This window comes from Cebidichthys violaceus, unplaced genomic scaffold, assembly GCF_023349555.1.
Source record: "Cebidichthys violaceus isolate CVI_PGR_0920_01 unplaced genomic scaffold, fCebVio1.0.p SCAF_24, whole genome shotgun sequence".
Taxonomy (NCBI): Eukaryota; Metazoa; Chordata; class Actinopteri; order Perciformes; family Stichaeidae; genus Cebidichthys; species Cebidichthys violaceus.
In genome coordinates, this window is record NW_027176417.1 from 374,854 (window position 1) to 396,209 (window position 21,356).

General features: G+C 48.3%; 1 protein-coding gene across 4 annotated transcripts in view; it reads right to left on the minus strand.

The window, feature by feature from the left end:
• The window catches only part of LOC137879004 (beta-1,3-galactosyltransferase 1-like), a 67,056-nt gene that overhangs the window by 36,331 nt on the left and 9,369 nt on the right, over window positions 1-21,356 (minus strand). The window contains exon 2 of one of the 4 annotated variants that reach the window (XM_068719558.1): window positions 13,644-13,745. The exons of 2 other annotated variants lie outside the window; for them this stretch is intronic. The gene's annotated coding sequence lies outside the window, so the exon portion shown is untranslated. Of the gene's footprint in view, window positions 1-4,323; window positions 4,363-13,643; window positions 13,746-21,356 lie in introns of those variants that run through there. One more of the 4 variants, XM_068719561.1, reaches the window with a different exon arrangement.

The window sequence follows — 21,356 nt, forward strand, 5'->3', positions numbered from 1 at the left end:
ACCTTTTCAATGCTCACGGCGCTATTAAAGCCCTAATTAAGAGTCCATTAGGATTCTGAGATCCTGTCAATTAACTCCTTAAACACAAAAGATTTGAGCCTCTCTGGAGTCTTCATGGGACAGAGAAAAGCCCAGCTGTTATTGCTCTGAGGAATGGAAGATCATTTTACAGAAGTTAAAAGGCTAAAATAGCCGGTTTTATAAACTTGTAGATCAAGAACGCTGAGGCGGCGTCAGACTGCAGCGTGTCCTCTTCCTGTTCGCTGCTGAGGGAGCAGCTGCACTCAGGAGGGACAAACGGGTCGCGTCTCCCCGGATCGCCTCTGTAACCTCTCTCCGCGTTTAATGAGCGAGACGCTCTGCAGGCACTCGTCACAGGAAGCGTGCCGCCGCGCATTGTGCCGCGTGCGTTTCCCCGTCTCCCGGTTCATTCCGGCCGACACCTTGATTTGAGCTCTAATTGTGCCGGCGGCCAATCAGTGCGACGTTGAGGGGCCGGGTGCAGCTGTGCGACAAGGCTTTTCCTGCGGGGTTTTTGTCAAAAAACGACATCGGTGGAGTCTGACATATTCCATGAGGCACATGAACGAGCAAACAAATGATGTACCCCCCCCCCCGTCCTTTCAAACCTGGGCTGATCAGTGTGAATTATGACAGTGCTGCGCGCCGATCAAGACGCTCCCTCAAGTTTCACAAAACTGCAACAGATAAATTAGACCAATTAGTGATTTTGGGACAGCTGGACGGGACATACGAGGGTTTTGTGTCGGCTCAGGCGGAATGTAAAGCGCTGTTGTGAATAAATAATGTGAACGCTGCAATGTAATACGTTATACACGTCTTAATAATCCGTTATTAATGACAAAAAGCCAAAGTTTGTTATGTCTTTGACGTAATGTCATCACTGTAACCTTCCGTGCTGTTGATATTATTGTTCGCTTTTTTTATGTTTTAAACTAAAATTGTGGCCACATGCTACACATGCTACACACGCTACACACGCTACACACGCTACACACGCTACACACGCCACACGGCCCAAATAGATGCAGCAGCTAGTTTCTGTCTTCCATGGTCTTTGTGGTTGAAGTATAAGCCGAACATTTATTGCGACTGCATGGGAGACGTGAGAGAAAAGAACTGAGTGAAGGGCTGCGTGTACGTGTGCTGTGCATACGCCTGTTACATAATAAATGAATACAGCTTTCAGCGAGACTACAAAGAAAATAAATGATATGGAGACTTTGTCCAAAGACGGTTGAGAGGAATTCACAATGATAGAGCTACAGGTAAGAGGACTGCTTTTGTTACAGCTCTGCAGTCTCAGCCTGCAGCCCTCGTCGTCATTGACTTTTCATTGAAGCACCCCCCCACCCCACCCCCTTCTTTGCCCCCGTCAAAGCAAAAGAGAGACGAGCCCTTGATGAGAGCACCTTTGATCTCGCTGAGGCGCCTCTGCTCCTCCTCCTCGCTTTCTCCCCATCATCCTCCCTGTCCTCTCTGTTGGGGAGCTGTCAGCGCTCCGATGGCTCGGCCTGTCCCCCCCCCCCCCCCCCCCCGTCTCCGAGCTCTTTCATCCTCGTCGAGTCCCGGAAGGACCTCTCCCGCCCACCCAGGGTCTGCCGTCGTCCAAGCAGCCCTCCAGTTAAAGGTGTTTCTTCTTTCAGTCGATGTGAGAATTGAGGGCTCGATCGCTACCGGCTGAGAAACAAGCCGCCATGCTTGAACCTGCAGCACGGATGAGGTTCACGCGTTAAATGTGCAAAACAAAAAGGTTCATTTCTTTCTTGTTTATGAAACTGTCGCCGCTGCAACGGCCGATCAATTGGCGCCCGGAGGGAGGTGTTTTCAATCACAGCTCGGCCCCTTTTTGATTGAATCTCGTTATTTGCACCATGTAGGGGATCAGAGGAGCAGCCGGACTCGTGGCCCCCGTCGTGCGTCATCTCTCCGGGCCGCCGTTTTGTTCTCCACCGCGAAGAGATGCGGCGCCTGGCCCATGCTTCAACAATGCAATGAGCCGAGCCCCACTTCAATCCCTCTGCTGCTACATATTCAATTAAATTCCTCGTCTCCTCGCTGGTAATGGTGATGAATACGCGGGGTGTTAATTTCTTTGTGTCACCGTCTCAAAGGGAGGACACGTCGGTGTGGGGAAGGGGGGGGGTTTGACAAAAGCGGGCCGGTTGATTGGATCCCTCGTCGCCGCGGGGGCAAACAGACGGAGGTTAATGTTGCCAGAAAAGGACGATGTGTTGATCTGAATGAGGCGCTTCTCCAGTGTGACTGACACACTGTGCATCGCTGACAGTCACAGAGGAATCACACGCATGACGGGGAGGAACAGTTTGGAAACGCAGCGAGACACAGACAGAGAGTGGACTCTGTAGGAGGCGCTCGTGCACGTTCATGAGCTTTGCATGTTAGTGTAACTGATGCAGTTACCGCGTAAAAAGCGCCTGTTTGGAGAACGGACCGCTCGCTATAATCGAGCTGCGATTTCCAGGTTTTATTCACAAAATGTTCGCAGAGTAAAAAGAGGAATTTCCCACCATGGAGCTTCAACTCCTGCTGCTGAAAATCAGCAGATTAAGACATAAAAGTTGTAGCGGTGTCAGTCGTCATATTAGGGGGAAATATTAGAGAGTACTACTACAACTGCCAACGATGTGTCACCGCAGAGCTGTACGAAAAGAAACGAAGGAACGGCAACATATTTGAGAATTGCTGCAACAGATTTGTCATTTTAATCATCATTTTGATCTGCATTTACATAAAATGCATGTTTCCTTTGTGCAATGATGGACCCGTCACCAGTTACAAAGGGCCTGACGGAGAAGGACAAAGAACAGTGCAAACAGACCTTGAAGCAGGACTGAGACGAGACGTAGTGAGCAGGCGTTACCTCTTTCTTTGACCCGTTTCACCTCAATTCATTCTCCATTAGCCGTCAATTACCCCATCATCATTAATGTCAGAGTGCGTCTGCTGAACGAGCGGCCGTGACTCACGCCTGGCCAAACAACGGTTGCCTTCGGAACCCTCAGAGCGCCGACGGTTATACGCTCTATTCCGAAAGCCGCTACGAGTTCTGATGAATCGATGGCTTCCAATATGGGAAAAAGCTGAACTTTAAATGAGCTTTCCCCGCAGGTGCTGCCATGCAAGGGGGGTTTGGTCGAACCAGGACCCTGCTGCTCTAAGACGGCCGCTACGCTGAGGATAAGTCCAATACGAGAAGATCATTCGTCCACAGAAGCTGAATGGACGCTTGATAGGACTTGTTTGTGCTCCATCATCCTGACATCCTTCTAGATGAACGGTGAGAGCCGGGTGTGGGTGGATGCTATCGATTCTAAGTGGGGATTCCAGGTCATGGTAGGTGCGGGCTTCATTCCTGCAGCCATTTCTGTGACAAAAGCTACCGTTAAAGCCGCATGGCAGCACTTAGCCATTGAAGAGTCTTACACGATTCAGCCCCCCCCCCCCCCAGCCACACTCGATGTTCCCAGAGCCGCGCGGGAACAACCCGACAGTCGTTACAGCGGCTGCTGATTTAATACCGCGTTAAACTCTAACTTCACCGTGGTGTCTCTGCCTCTGAGCGTCATCCTTTCTCTCTCTTATGATCCTCTACAGTCAGGTGTTATACTCGCTGGCTCATATGAAAAGGTAAAGTACTGCGTATTTAGCCTTAATTTAGCTTCCGCTTGCATTTGTCTCCTTTAAGCGTCTTCTACAAAGCTTGACACGTATTTAAAGCCATGGAATGAATAGAAATAAACAGTAGCTGTGAAAGACTGCCAAGGTTAGAGTGGAAAAAAAAGGTCTTTGAGTGAATCAGTCTGTAAACAAACTCAATAGTGGACAGACAATTGAAACATGTCCCCCCCCCCCCCTTCAGTCTCAGCTACTTTGACTGTACAAGGATAACAAGTTTATCTCACAGCTTTCCCAATCCTCTCTCTCTCTCACGACACACGCCGAACACGGACGATAGTGACAAGAGCGTGGGAGGCAGCGGCTGCCAGCAGAGCGTCATCCTCAGTCGCTGATGTCACCTCCACTGTACTCTGCACCGGGAGCGCTGCCAAAGTTTACCGCTGATTCGGCCCGGCACTCGGCCCGGCAGCCAGCGGTGATGTGCATCGCGGGATGCCTCCGAGCGTCATTAACTGACGTGGGCGAGTGTTGGTCGTGGCAGGGCGCTGTCACATGCTTTCGCACTCGCACATGAGGCTGTGCCTGGAAACGGGGGTCCCGAGGGGGGAGGGACAGAACGGGGGGGGGGGGGGGAGAGACAGAGGTTACGCTTGTCTTTACCTACGGCGTTAGCTGTCAAGTCCGCGTGCGCTGTGAGATCTGGATCTTGCTTCGGCCGGGACCGTATGCCGAGGTGGCCTGGGTTCAGATCTCGATGAGGGGGAAGAGAGCTGCTGTCTTGAGTCCTGTTAAGTTACTGCTGATGAAAACCCAAACGATGCCGGGTTCTGGTTCTGTTGCTTCAAGTGGAAGTGGGATGGAGACACGGCGGTAGGTTTGAAAGGAGAGAAGAAGAGACAGAGAGTTAAGAACCCACAACCCGAGGTGAGAAATTGAGAGAAAGAGTGGGAAGCGGAAAAAGAAAGGCGAGCGAGTAAAGTCGGGGCTGACTCATTTCCCCCCCGAGGCTCATCGGAAAATACTCCTTCGTCTTTCGTCTCTTTCGTCTTCTCCTCTCTGTCTGCCGAGTCCACAATAACGACGCCCCGTTAATGGCTTCATGAAGGACCGCCTCTTTATAGGTGATACAGTCGTGGACATCCTCCGTCTCTCCGGAGCAGCTCTAAGATGAACACCGATGGCCGGGCTCACCATATAGATGCTGGCGAAGAATTCATAAAGCTGTTGCTGCCGGGCTCGTCGGCGCATCACAATGCACAACTTTCATGTTACAGGATTAGGAGGGATCGGTTTTCCGGATCAATAGGATTATAGCTGTCGTTAACCCCTCTGAGATGAAAGAATCGCAGCCTACAGAGGAGACAATGGGATGTACGAATAAAAAAAGAGAGTCTGTTGCGGGGTGGAAGGAGGACAGCTCTGCCAGTACTTAGCACACCAAAACAAACAGTTATTCCGAGCAGGAATAATCTGTACTTGGAAGCAGACAAAAAGCAAACGGCCCACGGCAAAAGAAAAATCACAAAAGCGCTGGAGAAGAAAAGAAAGCCATTGTTCGAAGGGCCCAAATAGAAAAATCACTCACTGTAATTGGTCTGCCTTTCTTCTACATCTACCTCCATCTCGAGAGGAAGACAAACGTGCATGAACGTGTGGCGGACGCCTGGACTCCTCACCGTGATTGACTGCTTCGCGGGGGAACACATACACGAGTCAATAGCTGCCGTCAAACCCGCTTTCAGCCCATTACATCCACCGAGCGTGAGCCTTTAAAAACTCACAGCTCGCAGGTAAATGACAGAGAAGCGTGCGCTACGCGACAACACTGAGATATACAGAGGAGAAGGGGGACGCAGAGAGGAACGTCTTTGTGCTTTAACTTCCCACTGACCTTATTACACACGGAGACAAATCAACCGTCAACTACTGCATCATTTAAGTGTTTGCAGCTCAAGATGTTCATATGGATAATGTATTGTTATACAATAGCATCAAAAGACAATTTTTCTGGCACAAAATCGCTTCAAAGTAAAAACTTGGATCAGAGCAGACTAATTGCTCGTGTACAGCATGTGTCAGCTTTTCTCCCACAAATAAAGACACACAACTCTCGCGAAGGTGCGTTTGCGAGCATCTGATTTGTGCATGTTCACGTGTGTGTGTGTGTGTGTGTGTGTGTGTGTGTGTGTGTGTGTGTGTGTGTGTGCGTGTGCATCCGACTCGCCGAGCACTGCTCTCACATCGGCCCCTCGCTCTCAGCGGCAGCAGATGGATCCTCGCGAAACAGCCAGGGAGAAAATTAAGAACAACAGCTGTCAAATCAGTGAGCGGAGGAGGGAAAAAAGAAGCAGAAGAAGAAGGGGGAGGAGGAGGAGGAGGAGGGGGGGGAGAAATCCCTGTGAATGCACACAGTCGCACCTCGCTCAGGTAAAGCCCGATTGACATTGAGCGAACAGCTTATTAGGAAATTTCATGGGAGTCGTGAAGTGATTATCCCGAAGCTGTCAGCTGCAAATGGCATGTCGAAATGCCACCCAGCCCCCCCCCCCACCCCCCCCTTCAGGTGGGTGATGCGTCTCCACAATGAAAATTAAACATGTGTTCATGAGACTGACGGCGGATGAGGGAGAGCCAGGGGGGGAGGGGGCAAAATGATACGTGCACACATCCGGCATTAACTAGGAGGAGCGCGCTCGGCTGTGAACGATTCCCTTCTTCCTCCTCGTGTTTCTATCGGTGTGTAAACTGATGCGTGCTAATCAGCGGTGTGAATGAACGAAAGTGTGTCATCCCCCCCCCCCCCCCCCCGTGTACTGTCACTCTGAGCTGTTTGATCATCACAAATCATCTATAATGTATTTGAATCCACATTCATAGGGGAAGGGAAAGCAGGTATTTGTTTTTTTCTTCTTCTTCCGTATGACACCGTTCAAAGAGAGGCGTTTCAGAGTGCTTTAGATACGGTGCACCATGTGTCACGGTCACATGGTGGTCACATGACCGAATGCTTGTTTGCTGAAAGTCCTTGAGGCAGGTCTCATCCAACAGAGTGCTGCAGGGGGGACGTTTTTTTGGCGTGAAGTGCGTTGAAGCTGCATTCTCTCTAGTGTCCAGCAGGGGGCGACTCCTCTGGTTGTATAGAAGTCTATGAGAAAATTGCTCTACTTCTTTTTTCAGCGTTCGGTTGGTCGGTTGCGTCACTTCTGGTTCCAAAAACACCAAGATGGCGACGGCCCAAAAAGCAGAACTCGAGGCTTCAAAACAGTAGTCCACAAACCAATGGGGGCCATGGTGGTGACAGAGTCCACCACCATGGACTAGTCGGCGTGATGACGTCACACACTGGCAAACATTTGCTTTAGTTGACACTGCAAAGTAAGTAGCTCCTGGGAGCAGCTGAGACGCTGTGATCCAGACGTAATAATAAACGTAATAAACGTCTCAGAGGAGAGACATCATTCCATGATCATAAAGAAGAACCGCCTTCTTTTACTCACTTTCACTCTGTTGTTTTTGGAAACGAACAAACCCTGAGGTAAGCCAACTGCCCAGAGCAGGCTGGAGCTGATGACCATACGTAAAACATATGTGGAGCGCAGATGGAACACAGTCAAAACATTTGCTTAAATGAGTTTCACCACATTGATAAAACATGTTATTCATGCAGGGCTTTTCAGAATCTCACTTCACTCCGCGTAGCTATGATCAGATATTCCACTGGGGCGAAATTTGAATCTTAGCATTGAGTTAAGTATTCCGTTAGGGTGCTGTTTACGTTTGAAGTCACCGGTGGGGTTATGTGGAATGCAAACTTTAAAAAAATACTAAGCGAGTACGTTGATCATACTTTGTGCCGTATGAAGCTCTGGTTACACATTCTGTTTCAAGATGAATCCTCAAAGTTCACTAAGGTCAGTCAACGATGAGACATTTGGCTTCTGGTTATAATCACAATATCTAAGTACGGGTGATTGCTGATGCCCACGAGAGGCCAGTCAATGGAATCTCAACTCAGAAGGATTTGCCGTATTAAAGTTTAAACCATTTGTTTTGGCCCTTGACTCCAAAGAGCACCTTTGTTCAGCGAGTGTGACTTTTTAAATCGCTTTCTTTAAATTACTTTTACTCGCAGAGTGGAAACAAGCGCTGCCGTTTCCTCTTTTTTTTTTTTTTTTTATGGGCGGCGAATTATCTCTCAGGGATGAAATGGAAGTTTGTCTCCTGCTGTGCTGCGCTAGTCAGAACTAATCTGGTCGTCTGAACAGCAGGGTCATCACACCGACGGGTTGAGTGGCGCTCCACTCCAACCGCGAAGTGACGACGCCGAATCGGGGCGAATAGGGTGACTGAGGAGTTTCTGCATGGATCACGTTTCAGCGTGTCAGCACTCTGGCTTTCCAATTAAGAGTGAAAAGGACAAGACGACAAACAAGATGCAGGCAGCTTATTAGAGCCTTGAGTTTTGTTTAACGCTTTCAAATGAAGGAGGTTTTTGATGGGAAACATCTCGGAGCGGATGTACGCCGTCGTGTTTTTTTTAATTACTTCTTTTTCCACCATCGACGCAAATCTGGTCTTTGCATTCAAACGGGCGTGAACATGAAGGCTGTGTGTTATGATGCAGCGGCGACAATTCAATACATCGCCATGTAGTGAGATATTTTTATCTGACTTTAGGACAATTGTCATAATATAAAGAACACACCGGCAAACGCATAAAATCTCAAATAATTTTTTTTTTTTTTTTTACTTTTTTATGCAATGACAACAGTAGGATTTTTCTATTTCTGCATATATGATGTTATGTATTTCTATAGTTGTTTTTTTTATGCACACATACATTACCAAACCTGCCTCATTTGATGGCACCATTAGAATTTATGAGGCAAAAGATCTCCCTCAGTAAATCACCTTTATTATTCTCCCTAATGTATTCATCTTTTTCTTCGTCAGTTGAGGAGAATGGCTCCAATCGACGGCGCTGATTTGGATCCAGATAAAAAAACACACACAGCTGAAAAACTGCACTGTGTGTGTGTGTGTGTGTGTGTGTGTGTGTGTGTGTGTGTGTGGAAAATCCTTCAAAAAATGAGCGACTTAAAGATGACAGATGCCGGGCGAGAATAGCACTGAGGCAAAGTTGTCAAAATGCAAAACAACATCGGTGGATACGTGTTCTGTAGGCTGCAGAGCACATATTTCCACTGGAATTGTATGGGTGTTGAATGGAAGGAGAAAAGCAATTGTGAAAGGAAATACCAGGCAAAGTGATTGTTTAGGTGGTGTGTGTGTGTGTGTGTGTGTGTGTGTGTGTGTGTGAGGCGCTTTTGTATGCAGGCTTTGCACGGCGGCTGGGGGGGGACTGATTAGCTGCAACATCTTGTGCCAGGCTACAGTTATCAGTGCTGATTTCACCCAGCTATCTGTATTCATGTATGCATGGAGCGGTGGAGTGGTGTGCAAAACAGAATCTTTCTTCTTCACAGGGTCCGTCTCAGCGCTCGCCCCTCACTATCTCTTCTGTCGCCCGAGTCATCATCCCCTCTGCTGATTCAGCTCAACGCTGTGAGCAATAACGCCTCGGGAGTCTCCATTCGTCTTGCCTTTGTGAAGCGCTCCAGACTAAAAAGGAGAACGTCGTTGTTTTGGGATTTTCGGTGCGGCCGCCCGCTGTTGAACAGTCCTTTCTATGAATGCAAACCGAATGACTCGGAGAGAGAAGCGTCTCCGAGGGGAGGCACGGCAGATGCACCTGATCGTCACGCTCTCAGCACCACTCTCCTCTCTCAAATGACCCTTTGCTACGTCCCGCCCACCAAAAACGCAGCGCGGCCAATCATAGCATCGGCCAGCTCTGACTCCATAGACTCTCATGCAATTCATGTTCAGGCTGGTTGAGTGGTTTAAACGTTGTGTAGTAGTGATACCTGTTGGAGGTATACGTCTCTAGAACCCTGATCCCTGTGCAGCTGCTGTGCTGCTGCACTAACAGTGACGGCGGCTCGCTCGCTGCTACATTTGTTCCAACATGGAAACATTAGCGTCTGAAAAAACGAACACACTGGCGCTAACTCTGCAGAACACAACGCAGCTGTGGGCAGAGCGTAGACACCTCGGTGACTTTTCAAAACTCCCAGCGACAAATATATTGCAAGGATATTAACATGGAAATTAGCATTTCACTCGTGGCGATCGCTAGCAAATATCTAATCATAAAAAAACAACAACAACAGGATTTGATGAAAACACCTGCAGGTGAGAAAGACTCCAGAATGAAATATTACTCCTCATTATCAATATTCATCACGCTGCAGATGCGGGTGCCGGTTTTACCATGTGATCTTTGATACGACACATGTTGCTAGTCAGAACTGGCGGCTCCACAGTAGCTGCTGCTGCTGCTGCGGCAGTTAATTCACTCCACCGCCTCAGCGAAGCAGCAGCTGAGAGAAATGGGTCCAGATCAGAGAGGTACGCCAAGTCTCCCATTGCTCTCATTAAGCAACTAAATAATGATGACAGTAATGACAGTAACTGTAAAGCGGAGCTGGATGGACGCAGACGGGCGGCCAATTAAAACACTTGAATTAATGTGAACGGGAACGGAGCAGATTAGGCTTGGGCGGTGTCGATGTAGTCGTACCTCCCTGGCATTTTCACCGGCGTATACGGTATACAAGGTCGCCTTGTCACTAAAACGAGACTAGCTGGACCACCGAGTGAACAGGAAGCGATCGTGTTTGGAGCGCGGAGCAGCGACCTAGAGACACCTGTCAATCAGCGTGTAGCCCCGCCCTAAAGCATCCCCTGCTTTATGGTCTGTTTGACTCTAAATGGAGCATAATGTTCTAAATGAACATCATGCTGTATTGAAGAAGACTTGTAACTAGAGATTGAGACCATAAACTCATGTTTACAATGTTTACTGAGGGAATAAATCCAGAGAGAAGTAGAGTCATTTTAGACTAGACTTCTATACAACCAGAGGAGTCGCCCCCTGGTGGACACTAGAGAGAACACAGCTTTAACGCACTTCTGTATTGGCTTCACATACACTTCCAGACAACAAGTGGAGAGAGCACAGCTTCAAACCAAGCAGCCAATTTACTAGACAAAGACGGTCACTATTTCCCAAGATGCTCATTAGTCCCCTCGACTCCCGAGGACCCAGTCGGAGAGCAGCCGGCCGTCTGCATCAGCAGCAACGTATAGGATATGTCTGACAGCGGATGCCACACATGTACGGAGTGTTCTGATTAGCTGGAGTCGCTCAACAGCTTGTCCTCAGGCGGGCGGAGAGCTCACCAAGCGTGACGGATGCTGGAATCCACATAATTGTGGTTTATTGACAACTTTCTGTTATTGATGGTCATCAAGCAGCGTGCCGTTACCGTTTGAAATAAACGGGTGCTGGTGGAAAATAGAAGGAAAAGTATCGTTTTAATTGCGTCCAGGTTCTGCAATAACAAACGCCAGAGGCAAGAAGAGATGGGGGGGGGCGGCCATGTTCTTTTATGTGGTGCATATTTGTTCATTCTGGCCATGATTTCTGAAAACAAGCTACGGCACCAATTAATGCACGACAAATATGAATAAAACAAAAACATGTTACCTTGAAGACATATTCTCTGGACTTATTTCAACTATATTTTTGAACAAAAAGAGAAGTGTACAGGCGGAACTTGCACCACCTGTAAAACCTGTTTTTTTGGGGGGGGGGGGTTAGCTCTAACAAACAATAAGCGCACTGTGACGAAAGAAATAATTCTGGAAAAGCAACTCCCTGAACAGTTTTATTCATCTGGCAACTGTGATGTCTTGAACACAACTCTGCTCGCCCACAGGGTCGCGTCGAAAGCAGCCGCGTTAACAGCCCCCGGCTCCCGCAGTCATAACCGGATACAACAAGTTTCAAACTCTGCATCCAAATGAAGCCACAAACGGCACACGGGCCATTAGAGAGTGGGCTGTAACGCCGCCCCCCCCCCCCCCGGCACATCAGCATCTTTGGATTTATTATTGGGCTCACCACCTCACTGTATGGTGTAGCAGCCGTGCTGATGTGTCCCCGGAGACGCATCGCAATAAAACGAACTGCCATTGTTTTCTTGCAGAAGGTTACAAATTGCCTCATCAAAGCCACAACATGGGTCCTCCACCTCTAGCCATTAATCAGTGGGAGAGACGCCGCGAAGATGTCTTTGCCTTTTCCTCGGCTGAGACGAGCATCAGGCTGACAAGTGTTGTTGTTTGGCACTGGGGGGGGGGGGGGGGGGAAATGAAGACCCAGTGGTGTTGTCGAGGCCAGATGTTTTTAAAGGCGTGGACACGGGGATTTACTGGGCTCGAATGTCGCCGCAGTACGTTTTATTCCAATGACATTGGTTTAGTTTCAGGTTGGCGACAGCAGGCTGACGCTCTGTCGGTCGCTGACCCGAGAGTCAAAGGCAAAGACGGCGAGCTAAGTGTCTCGCATTAGACTCGCCGTTATTTTAATTGACGTTCTGCGATTGAAATCTCGCCGCCGCCTTCGCTCCAAAATATGGAACGGATCCATAAACGAGCGGCAGCGCTTTGGGAATAAATTAAGACGCGCTGCGGGCTGAATTCTAATGGCCGCGTTAACCTTTCGCTAACAAAGTTCCATCGACATTCACTTTTCGGAAAAGGGGGAGCGATCGAAGAGGGGCCTCCTGTAATTTCCACTTCCACCCGACTGTTCTTTTTTTTAAATAATTCCCCACCCTTGTGTTCACAGTGTCTCGTTTCTAATTGGAATGAGAGTTGCGAGGATGAGACACTTGGATTTCATTAAATTACCCAAAAATGAATTTCCTTCCACACGCCTGTGTGCAGCGTGATTGTGCTATTTTCGGCCCAGTCGTGTGTGAGAGATCTTGAACTCTAATTGTGCAGGGCGGGGCGGGGGGGGGGGGGGGGGGTACCTTCTTATGATTGGACCAGACACAGGTCGCCAGTGGCCTGAGGAGCTAATGGAATCCCATAATGCAGCGTGCGTGCAGCAACAGAACGTCGCAGCCTGCGTTTCCACTGCGGCAGCGAGGGTTTTGTGCAAAGTGTGAGTTATGCAAAGAGCCTGTGACACAACAGGACTTGAGCTCCGCTGCTCTTATACAACAGAGAAACAACAAACAAGCGATCCCCCGGAGACGCGGCCTGCGTGGCCAGTTAACCTGAAAACACAATGTTCAGACAGGCAACAAATGAAACTTCCTGTACGGCTGAGCCCTTCGAAAAACCAACGGAATGCTCGCACGCTGCGGCGTTTCTTTGCCATTTAGCCTCGCGCTGACACACGTAATATCACACTCCACCTGGCTAACGCCTAACGACAGAGGCAGCCACGCTTTGTATGCATGCTATGATCTTCTCCCAAATCACACATACTGTTTTACAAGCTGGTCACACGCAAAGCACGACAGCCCTGAAGCCTATTTCCCAACACTAAAAACACTTAACCGAAAAAAGGTCTTTGCCACGTAGCGCATTTATTGAATTTTGATCGTTTTAAACATTTTGCAGACGCTCGCCTCGTCTTCAAGGTTCCGCCTCGCGTGCCGAGTCGGGTCACGATGCGGAAGCGTAGCAGCGACCGGGTAACCAGGGCAAATACCAGAGACTGAGTGGTGCAATACAGACGTAGCAAGTACGGGCAGACTGTCTCCTCCAACAGGAACAGGGATCACTAATTACCTGACCTTTAAGCATAAGCTAACGGTCTTAAAGCAAACCTCACGAGCAATCTTCTGTATCGTAGTTATTGTACTGTATCGGTATTGCTGCTGTAGCTAAAAGTAATAATGACTGAAAACACTGATGATTTAATTGTAACAATATTATGAAATGTAGTAAATATTGTAAGGACACGTCACATGGACCGGAGGAGTCTGACTGACTATCATTAGGAGCACTAAAATAGTGAATAATATCCAGTTAGATGAATTCAAATGAACACAAACCTGACAGGCGGCGTTGTTGATGATGGAGGGGTGCTGGGGTCATCTGAGAGGGGTGATGGGGGGGGGGGGTGTACGTCTTCAAAGAGGCTGGGAACCACCGAGCTAGATAACAAGTCAAACACAAGGAACACGTGGACAATAAGACGACGGACTGGTTGGCAAATATGTCAATGGAAATAAGATCAGCTGTAATTTTGAGACAATGTTGACTCGCAGTGTGGCTTCATCTCTGAAAGCTGCCTTTGATTCTACCGAGGAGGGAACAACTGGGTCACCCCCCCCGCCCCCCTCCAGCCGCACTCCCTCTCACACAGAGCTTTCCCGCCAAAAAAAAAAAAAGGAGGCGTTCCCACCAAGTCGCTGAATATAAAGTGCGCGCTCTAAAGATGGACGTCCGGACCCGATTGCTGTCCGTCACACTTGTTGCCCGCGGAGGGCTGTTGTCGCCTCGCCTCTATTAAATCAGCCGGGGGAGAGAGGGGGGGGAATAATGGCGTGGGGGCACATGGAGACCGGCCTCGCAAAACTCGTAGGGCGATGGAGGGGGCATTTAGGCTGATCGAGCTCTGCGTCTGCCACACCAGCCTTATTTGTGGGAACTGTCAGATAATCCTTTTTTTATCACTTTGATCAAAATGTCAAGCTCCCTCCGAAAATGTCACTTCAAAAATAACCTCGAATGAAATCCTTAAAGCAGTTCTGACACCGCGGAGGGGGGGTTGGTGGGGGGGGGGGGGGGTAGGAAATGAACTCGACGATGCTGCTCTACGGAGTTCAATACGGTGACAAACATTAGCTGCAGCCGCGTTAAGCCGGGGCTTTTTATTGCTGCTGAGAGAGTTACAGTGTAAAGGGTATTACAGAGCAGACGGGAGATTATGCCGCTAATCTGTACCGACAACCGCGCTGTCATTGATTATTAAAGGCCCAATCCATAATCCAGAAGCACGCGGAGGGGGACTGCCGATAAAAAAGCCTCTGCAAAGCGTCTCGATGCGAGGAATGACAAGCTGGGGCGGCTGATAACAAGTCAGCGATGTCGACTGGAAGAATACAGCGATGTGTTGTAATAAACAAATCAATCCTTTAATAAAGAGGCAACATCTGCAGTGTTAGTTTTAAACATGCTTCGGGGCTTTTTTTTGGAGACGTCAGACCGTTGTGGTTGCACTTCACAGCGTGTCTTTGGTCATGTGACGCGGGACAACCAATCACAGCGAAACTCACAACAAGACAAACAGTGCAACAAAGCCCCCTGTGAGGGATTCACAGTGCAGGAAATTCATTTCTCTTTGTTTGGACTTCAGTCAGCGAGGCGTACCGCTAGCTTCATCATGGTCATCGCAACGCACAGGTGTTGGTTGCTTGGCAACAGCATGCGAGGTAGGAGCGCAACCTCCCCGGCGCCTCGCACAAGAGGATGAAAGGTGGCGCGGCTTTAGACGCAACGTGTGAATTGTAATTGTCTTGTTATTTTAAGGCAAAATTAAGCTCATTTAGATGTAGATATGAAAAAAATGTAAATAGCAGCTGAGCTCTGAGCAGCTGTGGAAACTGTCTGGAAGCAGTGATTCTCATTTTTGAAGCTTCAGCAGATATTTATATTATAATGACGGAACTCTTCTAGGATGGATTCTCCTTGTTAAGAAGACGTGCTTTCAAAAGCTGCGGATGAAGGAGGAGATGCCTGTCACATTTAATTTCAGGCTACTTTTCACTCGCCTATTTCGCCGTGACACGGGCCCATCATTTTTGCTGGAACGCGAGGCACCTCTGGGTGCCCAAGTCTGAAGGCTGGCATCCGTCTCTGCTCCCCTGACACCTGTAACGCCGGCGTCTCCGCGCCAGTCCAATCCGTCCTTTTTCATTTTCCTCCATTAATCTCCCAGCCTGGTAATTCGGTTTTCATTTGTTCCTCATCTCGCAGGCCCGTTGAATGCCAAGCCCACGTAGCAATCTCTGTCGAGGCTCGTGCCAGACGTATTCTTCTCTCACCGACAGGAAGCCGGGGGGACAGATTAAGCTCACCGCAATTACAGGAGAACAGCGGAGGGGAGGATTCTCTCCGCTTGTTGTGCACCTCGGCTAACCCCGCTTGTCTGCGCACCTGGGCTGTCCCTCCCGGGCTTCCGTACTTCACTCAATTAGTGAAGATCCTTTATTGCACCTGTGCCTCCCGTTCACCGGTCCGTGCCCTTTCCCTCGCCGAAGATGGCAAACATCCAACAGCATAGCGAAGACGGCCCTTTCATCGCTGTCTCTCCATTTATTTATTTTATCTCTCGCTCCGTCTCTTTTTCTCTCTGCCTCTCGGAAATGGAAGACCGCAAACGGTTCTCAAAAATAGATACCTTGAATGGTTCTAGCAGCACCGAGGAGAGCACCAGCTCTCAGGCTGCTCTGTGAATCTAACGGCGGGTGACGACGAGGAGAGAAAAGCTACTTCAATGGGCTGCCAATCTTATTTTGAGAAGGAGTGTCATTTTTGTCCTAAAAATAATCCCCTTTGACCTCTGCAATCAGTGGATGAAAAGCAGCCTCACTTCTCTTCTCTTCTCCAGATGACAGACGGAGTAGAGCTCAGTATCACAGGGATGCTGACTCAGGTATCAGTGACATGAGACCAATCTATTCAATTCAGTTCTATGTTTATATACAGTATACAGTGGGTTTTAAAATCCTGTTGAAGCTGAACTGAATGCTTCTATTCACATACGGGGTATTGAAAAAAAATAAATAGGGGTCCGTATCGCTTTAAAAGTACTAGTATTGTTACTGGTGTCGCTATGTTTCTAAACCATACCCGGGCCTCCTGCTGAGATTGTAAAAAAAGAAGCTGGTCTCCACAGTGATTCACACATTACAACAACACCAGAGTGGCCTATCACGTTGAGCTGGCCTTGAGGAACTGACTCCGACTGACTCTTTATCACCGAACACAAGTCCCCGTGAAATTGAAGGGGAGGGGGGGGGGGGAGAAAAACCCCCCACAAACTACAGATAACACGAGCAGAGCGCGTAAATTCACTGCACAGCCTGCAGCACAAAGCCAGAGGGGGATTTATGGACGAGAGAGATGACTTGCAGTTACGCTATAAGGTGTTTAAGTCCCCTTTGTGCTCCCCATAAAAAGAAAACACACACACACACACACACACACACACACACACACACACACACACACACACACACACACACACACACACACACACCCCTAGTTTGTTTTGTGCTGAGTTTGTGTTTGTGCACTCTTTTTGTTGGAGGCTTGATATCAGCAGCAGGTATAATAAAGTAAGAAAAAAAGCTGCAGACTATTGAGATAATTTTATGACTCTCGCTCATAAAAATATTTTTGCATGGATAAATAATAACTGTTAATTTGTAATGCATCAGTTCACCGGCATACTGTATCTTGTTTAGTTGCCTCACATGCTAGATTTCCCACTGGTAGATGTTTCAAACCGGTGGTAAAAATGTGCAGAAACTGATGGCACACTCTGTAAAGTAGCGGCTAACCCTGTGCGTTTAAGAGTCACAGTTCAGTTCATATGTAACACCTGGCTTCTTACCAAGCTTTAAAAGACAGGTCACTTTCGAACAGCTCCACAAGTGTTTTTCCACCGGATGCCCATGGGCCGTTATAATGAGCAACAAAACGCCGCGGTAAAAAGTGTTGTAGAGCGCCATAAAAACCACAGGTGACAGTAAACCACTGAGCCAGAGAGCGAGGTAAGAAAGGATAAACAAGCCACAATGAGCAAAAAAAACATGTAAAATAAAGAATGTAAACGTGCAAATAATAAAGCAGTAGTCAATAAAATGGCAGAGAGTAAAAAAGGGAACATAAAATGGCTTTTGCATGAAATTTGTTATGCAGCAGAAAAATACAATTTAACACATCCAGCAGGGTCCCAAAGTGTAAAAACTCCTGAGTACTGAGCTGAAGGTTAGAAACTGTGAATAGCAATTACAAAGACAGTGAAGTGGGAGGTAGAGGTCCCTGGTTTGAATGGGTTTAGACTGATGTACAGTGGGGTATCATCTGCGTAACAGCGGAATGTTCTGGTCGCAAACAAAACCACCTAGAACAGCCATCACCAACGGCGGGCCGTGGTAATAAATAGCAATATGGGCTCCTGGGATTTTGAGGTAAAAGGTGTCAAAATACCATTTTAAGGTAAATATTATAGTGATGCAGAGATCATACAAATCGAAATAAGACAATTTTTCTAAGTTGCTCAGCTCCAACCACAAGCACACAAGAAGGTTGTTTTTTTAGGAGAATGAAAAGCAAATAGTTTTTATTAAACCACCGTTTCTTTTTTTCAACGATGGAGAGACCGTGAGGTCAACATTTGAGGAGACAGCCTTGAGGAGCCTGGCTGAGATCACATAAAGTAAGCCTTCAGAGGATTTTAGATGAGTGCAAATTTAATTCTACCGCAGGCCGCCCGTCGGGGGCCAAACATCTAATTTGTCTAATTGTTAATTCATTACCGTTATAATGGAAGTGCTCGGTGTGAATCAGTAATTATCGAGCACTTCCATTGGTGACATAATGTGCGCGCACGCGGCAACATCCCAATCCGTTCCACAACATTTCGGTCAACACATGTATGGATCCAGACACTGGAAATGTTTCCTTAACGTGCTCCAAATACTTTAATTGGCTTCATTCATTTCAGAAAAACTCTGCAGAGCGGCGAGGCGGAATTCCTCTGACTGGTGTGAAAAGAAAAGAAATTCACAGAATGCCAACGAAAACCTGCTCAGCTGCAGGTCGAGGCTCGCGGGCTGCTCGCTGTTAGCAAACACCGCCTGGCCTGTTATTATAGAGTCCTGGCTGGTCTCATCAGCATTCCCTCCGGGGAGCACCTGCTGCTGAGGTGGATGCTCCACAAGTTATTGGATTGCTAATCTCTTCCTGGGAGGCCTTTTCAGCCGGGTGGACAGATGAGGGTGGAAAAAGGCAATAAGGCATCTACGGGGAGCAGCTGATGATAAACTTGAGTGAGACGACAGCAACATAAGGGGGGGGGGTCCATATGCAGGGCTGAGTTGGGGGAAGGAGGGCTGTCTGGCTTGGTAAGACACGCCTGCCTCCCGATTTTCTTCTCGGCGGCCGAAAGAGTTATTGCTTTTATTTGAAGACCGCTCCGGATTTCTCCCGCGGTAGATCACAGCGCTTGATAAAGTGATGGGCGGGGAGCGTGGGGGAGGTGATTGGGGAGGAGGTGCGGATCTGGTCCAGCCATCTACGGCGGCCCGCTTCCTACGGCCCGAGCTGATCTCTTAATGGGGGATGAGTGCGCAGGAAATGGCCGGGCCCGACTTCCACGGGCGCGGCGATGAAAGGGAACAACAACTCGACGACGTGGGAACCGCGTGGTGCACGACATCGCACGCCACTGTCAAAGACGAGGTTTAAAATAATGAATAATATCCGATTATCCGATGAAATGCACACTCTCACTGTTTTATGAAACAAAAGGTCGTACACAACAGACTTTGATTTGAAGCTTCGCCTGCCCACATTTGCATGCTGTACATAGATAAGTAGACCGAACCTGGGTTCATAAAATCAGAGTTGTGTTCACTGTATCGAGTCGGCTGGTTTACTGCAGCGGTATGAACCCTGAATAAACTAATTTTGCTGTCGTCTAATTGCAATAAACAGAGTTTCGTCCGGTCCTCTGTGCAAATATGAGAGTTGGTGCCGTTGTGTTCTCTTTGCCTTTTATCACGAAAAGTTTGTTTTGCATTTGTTATTCTGTGTTAAGTCAATTGAGGCTTGTGTTCATTCGATGGCTGTTGCGCACACACCTGGCTGAGATCTGCACTCCACAGAGTCTAGATCTCTAGCTCTATTTATTTTTGGTATTTTCAATTTCACAGCATAAGAGATGCTTTTCAGTTTTAAAGCCTATTGTGACCTGCTGCCGTCTGGGAGAAGTGTTTGCTCAGCGTTGGTACGGTGTGATGCCGAAGTGTTAGAAGTGTTCTTCATTTTTATGATGAAAATACCAAAGTTGCCAGTGGGCAAAATGCTGTCAAACAAGAGGACCGTGTCTGTCTTCGACACCTCTGTCACTACTGTCTGTTCACAATAAATAAGGAGAAATGTATCCAATTCAACAGCCAATATTTTATTAACTGACATTTAGAGGGCTGCCCTAATCGCCACATCTTTATTTCGACGGCGTTGAGCAGAACGACTTGCGTCCTGCTTGGTATGCATGGGGAAGGCGGCGTGCCTGGCTTTGAACCTGCGGGACTATTGTGGCGTCTTCAGGCGTCACGGCACATCAAACACATCCTCGATGCAGCGGGGAGTCGGCGAGCCAGCGGTCCCGCAAACCGCCGAGCGCGGACCGCCATCCTCCGGTTCATTACAGCCGGGCTGTTGGTGTGTCGGCGTGGAAAGGAGAGGTGCCCCGGCAGCAGCGAAGAGACGCCCCGCTGGGTCTCTGGGTAACAACAGGTGAGCGCTGTCTGTTAGTACGGGAGACTGTGCGAACGCGCCAACGATCCCGTGATCGGGACAAAGACTGTCCGCCGAGCCGGTGAGCGTAAAGCAGGCAAATTAGCGGAAGATGTCGTCTTTCCAGCCGACAGCCTCTGCTCCACATTATTGCAGTAGCTGTTGTTTTGTTGCTTTCAGGTGCAATTATAGTCCTCATTACCATTCCGGCTTCCACTGTTATTCCTGGGAACCTTCGATATGATGTCGTGATTAAATCAGTGTTATTTGGAGATGAATCACTGTCTAGATATAGACAACTAAGGTTCATTACAGAGGATGAAAATACTACTGTAATCCCTTTGAAAAAACGGAGTTAGAGGTAATATCAGGGCTGCACAAATAATCACATCACCAGTTTGGCTTCCCACAGTTAAATGAACGCCATCAACCGCAATATTGACGTTTACTGCGTGCTCTACTCGTAGAAAACTCTGCTGCTTATCAAATCAAGTACTTTCTGAAGTAACGGCGAGCTACAAGGTACTTCATCGGTTTGGGGACTACTAACCCTTCTTGGGTTTTTTTGGCGCCAGAAGTGACACGAAAGGGTGGAGCCGAGCGCAGCCAACACCGACAACGACATTCCGGACGTTTAAAATTGACTTTCGTGAACTGAAGACGCCCTGTGAAAGGGCTAAAGTTAAATCCAGACCCAAAAGTTTTGGTATAATTTCATTTTGCTGCTTGGCGATGCACTGTGAATAAGGACCGGTCTCATTCTGGCGCAACGATTTGTACAATAACAGGACGGTAGCGCGTCACAATGCCACCGAACGCTAAGGAGCAAATACATTATTTGTACAAAAACCACTCTGTAAGTCCTTAAAATAAAAAGGCTGAATGCAAACTAGGTAAATGCATGTCTGTAGTGTGGACACACTGAATATTAATGGCCACTCTCGTGTAAGTAAAACCCACAGCGCCAGGAGCTGATTAAATATGAAAAAATCATCCGGAGAATGTAATGAACCGCGTCGTGAAAAATGCATGGGGTTCACGTATTAGAGGGGACGCATTGTGCAACTCACCAGAGCACACATTAGCCCGGCCCCGTTCCATTACTCTGTTCCCCCCCCCCCCCCCCCCCCCCCCCTCTCTCTCTCTCTCTCTCTGTGAAGGCAACTAGATAAGACAGACATTCCTGAAGTAATCTGAGCAGATAAAAAGGATCTTTAGAGGCGCAGCTTCAG